This window comes from Coccinella septempunctata, chromosome 4, assembly GCF_907165205.1.
Source record: "Coccinella septempunctata chromosome 4, icCocSept1.1, whole genome shotgun sequence".
Classification (NCBI taxonomy): domain Eukaryota; kingdom Metazoa; phylum Arthropoda; class Insecta; order Coleoptera; family Coccinellidae; genus Coccinella; species Coccinella septempunctata.
In genome coordinates this window covers 11,664,742-11,673,090 of record NC_058192.1, presented here as the reverse complement: position 1 = coordinate 11,673,090, position 8,349 = coordinate 11,664,742, and positions in this window count along the sequence as shown.

Here is an 8,349-nt window from a genome sequence, read left to right as displayed (position 1 = left end):
AAGCGGATGTTACTAGAGGTTATGGGTCCTTCTAATGAAAATTTGGAACTGTGAGAAAGATAGGGTATTGTGTGGTTCCTCTTACTAACCAAATTGTCTTTCGGAATCACTACTGCTGTACCTAACTACCATCAAAACTAACATACTGCCAGGAAGAATGGTCTTTTGTGAACTCTGCGATTGACAACACAGAAGATAAGATATTTGGTAATGAATTGTTGTTCACAGATTCATTTCAGTCCTGATATTTCAGTCCAAAAAACACTGAGGTAAGCTTATATAATCCTATTATTATTATAATTGAAAAAAGAAGTCATTACGTCTTGGCTAAGCCTCTCAAAGCAGCAGCCACTTGGATCTGCTATTGCTATTGACGAATCCAACGACTTCTTTTGGGGCCTTGGCTGCTAACTCAAGAGGATTCCATACAGGCTATACCATAATTCTATTTATATTTCGTAAGCCTATCAGTTCTGAACACTTGCTTAGTGTGTGCTCAGCTCTTTTTTCGATACATTTCATCTGCTGATTTTTATATGCTGTACTGATAGTGTACCGTCAGCAGTCCTACCATTTCCCAAAGCTCAGCTCATAGCAGCTTTTTTTTTTGATGTAGCAGGGAGAACATCTGCAAGACAGACGAACACACCCTCTCCTGAGGGGGAACAATTGTGGGGATTCTCACTCTCCTGAGCTCGAGACCCACTAAAAACCCTAAACTGCTTCTTCATAGGTTCCGGGCATTTTGCCTATTAACCAGTTGACTCTTATGGTCTCTGGACTCTCACACGATCATAGTCGTGTTGATAGTTGTATGCTGCCTATATATTTTATAGGTTAAGCTCTTCTTTGGTTACATTTAAATCCTTAACTGATCTCTCGGTCTTCGGTGGTAGGTTCTTGACCTTCTAGCTTCTTCTATTGGATCGTAGTCGACTAATCTTCGTAGTTCCTCATTTGGATGTTGTTTGGCTTTGTCGAATATCCTTTCCGCCGTTCTCTTCATAAATTCTGTAACTGTTTTTCATTCCAAGTCCTTGTAGATTTGTTTGTTCCTAATAAACCAGGGTACATCCATCGCCATTCTAAGGAGTTTATTCTCAGTGGCCTGTATTCTCTTGATGTGGGTCTTGGCTGCGAAGCCCCATGCCGCCTATCCATATGTGAGATGTGGTCGCGCGATAGTTTTAATCATCGTCAACTTGATGTTCTTATTCATATGACTTCTTTTACCTATGAGTGGATAAAGTCTACTCATTGCGGCTTTTGTTTTATCAACTGCACGTTTGATGTGGTTTTTCCATATTAGTCCTCTGTCGAGCTTCACTCCTAGGTATGTTGCTTCATTTTCCCATTCAACCTCTTCTCCATCCACTTCAAGGTTTTCTTCCATCCTCAATCTTCTCTTTTGCAGTAATATTGCTTGAGTCTTTCTTCCATTGATTTGGATTTTCCATTTGATGCACCATTCGAGCAATTCATCTATGGTTTCCTGCAGTCTCTGGTGTATGATCTCTGGGCGTCGATGTCTGAAAGCTATTCCTGTGTCATCTGCGTACAAGATGAGCATATTTCTAGCATTCTTCGGGATGTCATGAACGTATATTACGTAAAGCAGAGGTCCAAGTACCGATCCTTGAGGCACTCCCGCTTCCAATTGTCTCGTTTCTCATTTCAGCAGTTTTTCATCTCTGTGGCTCTATTCGGTCCTCATCACTCCGTTTGTTATATTCGTCATAGCAGTTTAAGGCTTGTCTATGGCTTTAAGAGCGCTCTGGTGGAGGTCGCAGAAGGTACTACATTTCACCGCCCCAAAATTTCAAATTCTTTCAGTAAAAATTGTAACTCCTATCTCAGAAGATTCTAGGCATCATTTGGTTCAATTGGTGGCCAAGTAACAGACCTAAAGAGTGACAGGCTGCATCAATTGATCTCACATTTGCTTAGGTTATATAAAAAAATCAGTTTTCAACTATCCTCACAAGACGAGCTTTAGCATAACCAAAATCCTTTATTTTCCATCTAACTGCGTAGTGATAAAAACAGACATTTATCATCATTATTGTTTTCTCAATAAAAATCATCCAATCTTCCAATCTTCTATCCAACGTTCGTTTCATGGATGTCTCGAGGAGTGTGCGGGCAGAACGATATTCAAAATAGATGAATGTGAATGTCATAAATTTCGAGAGATTCCGCAGATTGCCCTCTACTTTATTTCATCCTTTTTGTTATGCTGAAATATACCCAGTATAAATAACAGGAATTATATTGAAATTTAGTGAGGTTTCTCCCTTGGGAGAACTCAAAAATGGAGTCAATGAAGAGGGCTATGGAAATATATCTTGCAGAAAGGGTTCGTATATGAGTTAGCGATGTGATTTGGAATTCTTTGTCGTTTCTTAATATTGTGTCTCTCAGGCAAATATGGATTGGGGTTGTGCAAAAATGATGATTCGTGTCAGTTTCGAACTTCATACAAAGCTGTGTCTATTCAAATAAAAATCGAGGATTTTGTAGGAAAAACGTACAGTTACATCTTAGGGAGAGAGCCCACCAAAGTAGCGTAGCACTGACATCGCACATAGGTACATGACAAAGGCGATGCATAATTTTTAGATATCGCACATCTGAGTGAAGTGTCAGTTGCGTGAAATATATGTCATGTATGTGCCAGGTCAGTGCTACGCTACTTTGGTGGGCGCTTCCACTTAGTTCAACGAATAAATATTTCGACAAACTTAATTTTCTCAAATTTATTCACATGGATATTGTGTAAGTGATCAAATGAACTGTTTTGTTTCAACTAAACATTCTTATTGGTGGAGAAAGTATGTTCTTAATTGAAGCCGGAGTATATGAATCCAACTCATTGATGAACAATGTAACAAGTTAATATATTTCTGAAGAAATTGACCATTATTCTGTTCTCACTCATATTGTTCAAAACCAGATATTCATTTCTATATGATCGTTACTCCAAATTCATCAATTACAACAATTAGCAGCGTAGTCCTTTGTCCTTCATTCAGTTCATTATGCTGAAGCATCAAACAGTTCCACGAGCAATATTCTTTTACAAGCTGAATTATGGACTACTCGACTCTTTTATCAGTTTTTCCAATTAACGAACTTCATCTGGCCGAAAGTCACTTTTTGCTCATCAGTCGATGTTGAAGTATTTTCTGAACATGTTAGTTTTCATCGTTTCTCTGCCTTTGTGCTGAATCCTAATTAGTTTATTCAATATGATATCCAATTAACTAACTCTTGGCGATAGACTAGACGTGCTGTTTTGTTTGGAGCTTGTAAGTAATGTTTTCAAACAGGTTGTTGAATAATTTAATATTTAGTTTCAGTTCAGATGAGTTTCGGACCTAGATACTGTGTCGCAGGTGATTATAAATGTTACATTCAAATGAACATACCGAATGCCGAAGACTAATGAGGCTACTGAGAGTAAGAAAAACCCGAACCTTTCTATTGCAATATGCCTCAAAAATTTTTTTGAGGTTCAAACATCTTTGCTCTTGGACTGAATTTCTTTCATGGTATTTTGTTCTTCGGGTTCAAGATTCGAAAAAAGAGAATATTTGCAGCAGAAAGTGTTATCTATTCATTCTGTGGTCTAAATATACTCATATATTTACATCCATTTGCCAAATAAAAAGGGTTATTTTACATGCTATTTGTTTGCAGTCAACAGGAGTGAAATATTCAAAGCATTCAAATATTCAAAACTGCGTTATCCTCTTGCTTAACTTTATAGAGCAAATAAATAGGTACGTTAATATGAGCGAAAATTAACATGCGTTAAAAATTCATGTTTACAGAATAACCACTGTTATATTTCATATTTATCGTTGAAATTCGAAATAATAATGAAAAAATATTCAAATCCTTTGCCAAAAAAAATATTGATGCTTTCAATCTTCTCCTGTAATTTAACCCATTGATGTTTACTGTGTTCAATCGGAATTCGAACACAGTAGGTACTAATTCTCCAATTCTGTTCTCATAAAACACCCTTCTGGTTCGAACAAAATAGGTAAATTCAGCCCCACCTGGCTCTCCGATAAATAAGAGGTGGTCTGCTCAACCCCATTCATTCGATATGGTCGGCGATTTCAGGGATGGTGCGGTTTCTGAGTGGCAACAAACGCGCTACACCCACCTTATTGGAATTCAGTCGATTATCCAGCAAAATAAATTCCAGAAACCCAATCGAAAATCGAATGAAACCATTTCCTGCTCATTTCCGCCAAATCCTGCTGTGTCCTTTTGCACTGCGAAGGTTGGGATCTCTCGTTAGGATTCATTAGCGCCGAGAGCAAGAGGTGGAAACAAAATAAAAATTTCATTGAGCTTCTATTTTCATATTTTGCTTATAGTTCTACGTTTATTCGGTGGAAAGTATATGTTCATCGAACGGAAATTTCAGGACGTCTTGCTCAAATTAATGCTGAATTTGTATTATTTGTCTTTTATGAACTGACCTTAAAGTCTATTATGCAACTGGCATCAAGGAGACTACGTCCTAGAAGTATAAGTTACCCTTCCAAAATATCAGGGATTTTCTCCAGAACTATTCACATAACGAGCTTTCTGAATGTCCTATAATGAAATGCGAGAGGGTGAAGCATAGTTTTACTATGCCATCCTGATATTCTTTCAATAATACAGTATTAAAGTTTCCAAAGAAACTTTTTGTTATAATTAAACTCTGAAAGATTTCACCAGAGATCGATTTTTTCCTTTTAAACTCTTTTTGTAGGTGGATTTTTCCAAACCATAGACAGGTCCCATGGCAAATAAAAACCATTTCCCAAATATATATTCCTGCCTGAAAGCAGCTCAAGTGATCATCCTGGCTCTAATACACCAGCAGCAGTTCCTTTCGTGGTTTTGAACCTACTGGATAAACTATCCAAGTCTTCTTTCCATCGGCATATTAGTGCTGTAGTTTAATAATATTCATTCCTAATTGCCAGCATTTTGAAGTACACGCTGTATAAGGAACTATCAAATGCTTTTTTATTTCAGTGAATCAGATGTCATTGAACGATTTCCTTCTCCTGAAATAAATACCTTATATGGTGCATAAACTACTAGATCTTTTTCCAATGTATTTTGGATAATATCACGTTTGTTGATGAAAAACAATTTCTACTTTACGCACTTGTTGAATTTAATTTCTGTGATCGTGACTGATACAAAACGATCATTTATACAATAATATCCATTAATTGCATCCTAAATGAGCACGTAATGAATATTACTGCTTCATAAACATGTGGACGATGATCTTTTGAGGCTGCGAAACAACATTTCCGAAGAATTGCGAGCTAGTCATGAACGTAGAAAATCTCAGAGAAGTTGAAACATCTAAAGGCAACTGTAGACTGGTTTGGGGATCATTGTCCCTCATCAGTACAGTGTAGCGTCATTCCAAATGGAGTATGGGGTATTTATCGAGATCAGGCGACGTTTTGAGATATTTTCATCAGCATGCGCCACCTATCCCGCAAAGACTGAACCAAAACCTCACTTTCTCTGCGGATTTGCTCTAAATTATTTCATGGCTCCCGAATTTAACCAGTAGTCATCGAATGTACAACAATTCGTCAAGCAACCGCTGGCGTGTCAAGAGGGTTTTTTGAAGCTCTTGACTGAACGGCGTAGGGATCTGCACACTGTGAAGCACTAGTGCTTCGTGTGAATATGGCAGCTATTGGCATCCATTGCTTAAGCTAAGTGGAGCATCTACAGAACAGGCTTTAGTCGGTAGCAGACGGTCTGTTAAAATAGACCAGACAATCAGTCGTACTGCTCTTCTTTGGATAGAATCAAAGAATTTAGATGAATATTTGGATCCCAGTCTGATCCCTGTCATTCATGAAGCAAAGGAATTTGATCTGACGAGAAATATTTCCTAGATTTACACAGATATTCAAGTTTAATTGCCAGACACCAAACTAAAAATAACTCTAATTCACTGAAAAGAAAGCATGCACTGTAAAGCTGTATTGAGATCAGAGAGAGAAAACCGAGACCTTATTGGGTGTTAATGTCTTGATTGCGAGACAGTGGAGCAGCCACTATCAAATTTCTGCTCCAGCTCGAAAAATTCATAGATCCGAGGCTGTGCAGAATACAGATCTGCCCCAGTGACATGAAAGTTCCTATAATCACTGAGCTAAGGGCACAGAAAAATGGAAATTATTAAATAATTTCGCCCCTGTTCATTCCACCATCTATCAAAATACAGCGCGGGTTATAACTGACAGTTTCTATTTTCTTCTATCAGCTATAAAATTGCATTCGAATTGAAAACAAACACAAAAAGCCAATATTCGAGTATAAACGTGAGACCATTTCGCATGCAGGGTAAACTTTCTATTTATTCCACATAAGCGTTTATTTTTCTTCCATCAGTTTCACTTCTCTGCGAAACTTCAGACCTGTTGTTTCTCTATCCTGGCGACGTCTACATAATATATGATTTTTTTTCGTTGGATATGAACGAAGTTTCGATCCCGATGAAAAATAAGGAAAACAGAAATGTATATGGAAGGAGGCCTGTGGGGGTGTTGTAGGGGGCGAACTTCTCATTCCGCACATGGTGTGTCGGAGAAGTTGGGACTAGTTGTTACGAAGTAATGTCGTATAAAAACATTGGAAAGACTATGCCCAACTTATCAAGTTAGTAGAAATGTATCTATGGCGAAACTTTCGCAGAATGTCAAGTGGGACGGCAGTGGCAGGGACAACATCCTGAACCGTGTTTTTTTTTGTGGTGAGAATTAGACAGTGATGAGGGAGCGGCTGAATTCCACATTTTGCAGAACTTGTGACATTCATTTCGAATTTGCTTTTGAGTTTTTTCAGATGTTATGATATCATGATACAATTGCGAATATTTTTTATAGAGTTATCCAACTGAAGAGCTTATAGGATTCAATCGAAATTTTGTGCATCACTTCCAGCTGAGCTTTTAAGAGCCCATATATGAAACTTACTACACTACGTCAAGATGAGATTCTCCAAAGTAGAATCAACTAATTACCTTTAGAAAAGCCAAATCAAACACTGCTTTAAACCTTTTAATCATTGGTTGTTCATCTCACCATCACTCGACTATTATCTATCGTTACCTACTTGGGCATGGTATCTTCACGCAAAAAAAAGACTTGCTACCATTTACAGATACAACTTAAGTGGCTTCAAAGTGAAAAGGGGTTCAACTCTCCCGGACTCCTCATAAATATTTGTGAATTATGAGGAGAAATTCCAAATAATTTTCAAAGTTGTTGTAAAATGCTTCACCCCATTTGTGTTTTGTTAAATATCACCAATATCACCAACATTGATATTTTTCACTACCCTGTATGGATTCCTAATAGGTCCTTTACTCATGTTCGACATATTGTTTTACCTTGATTCAATAAACCATCGAATTCTTCTCTAACAAGATAAATTCCACTATCGAGTCCAATCGGACGTAGCTCTTGAAGAGAACGAATATTACAACAATTATATCGGCAATAAATCGCATTATGTTATCCAATTCCAGAACGGAATTGAATCCGCAAATCATGAATAATTTCCACGTGTTCCCCAATTTTCTTCCGATTAGAATTGACAGCGCGCTGCTGTTTCCGCTCATCCCATTAACGCCATTTTCTTTCGTTATTGTTATTTTGGATTTGGTCCCAATTATCCCTTTTTACACCCTACGCGTCGTAAATTTCGACAATGAAATTTTTCCTGTTCGGCACGTTATGCGATTCCAATTTTGCGGATTGCAAGGTAGCTCCCGACAGTGGCGTAGGCAGAAAACAATTTTTTTTCACGTTTGTTGAAGAAATTTACAGTTTGTGTCTTATCATATTTTCTTGTTCACATGAATACTATAGGAAACTCAGAGTGCAATGCAGACCATGGTTTCGACCTTGTTAACATGTTTTATTTGACTTTCAAAAGTGCTTATGGACTGTCCCAGTTGGACAGTTATATAATTCAACTCGTGATCTCAGAGATGATCAAAATTTGGTAAAGGCGCACTACTCAAAATGCTTCTATAGAGTCTTCTCCTCCTAATCAATAAAAACCTGAATATTTGCGATATTTGTCAAAATTTTGCAGACGTTGCGGGGTTTTCTGGATGAGCCAAATTAAATCAGTTAATTACTTATCGGCTCTGAAAAATATCAAATTCCTCTTGGAGAAACTTCTGTAGTAGCGAATCATTGAAATATTACCTCATACATTGATGATATACTTTGCGCATACGCCATTTTGCAACTATTAAAGGGTAGACTATATGAAAATGCCATATTTCCTCAAATG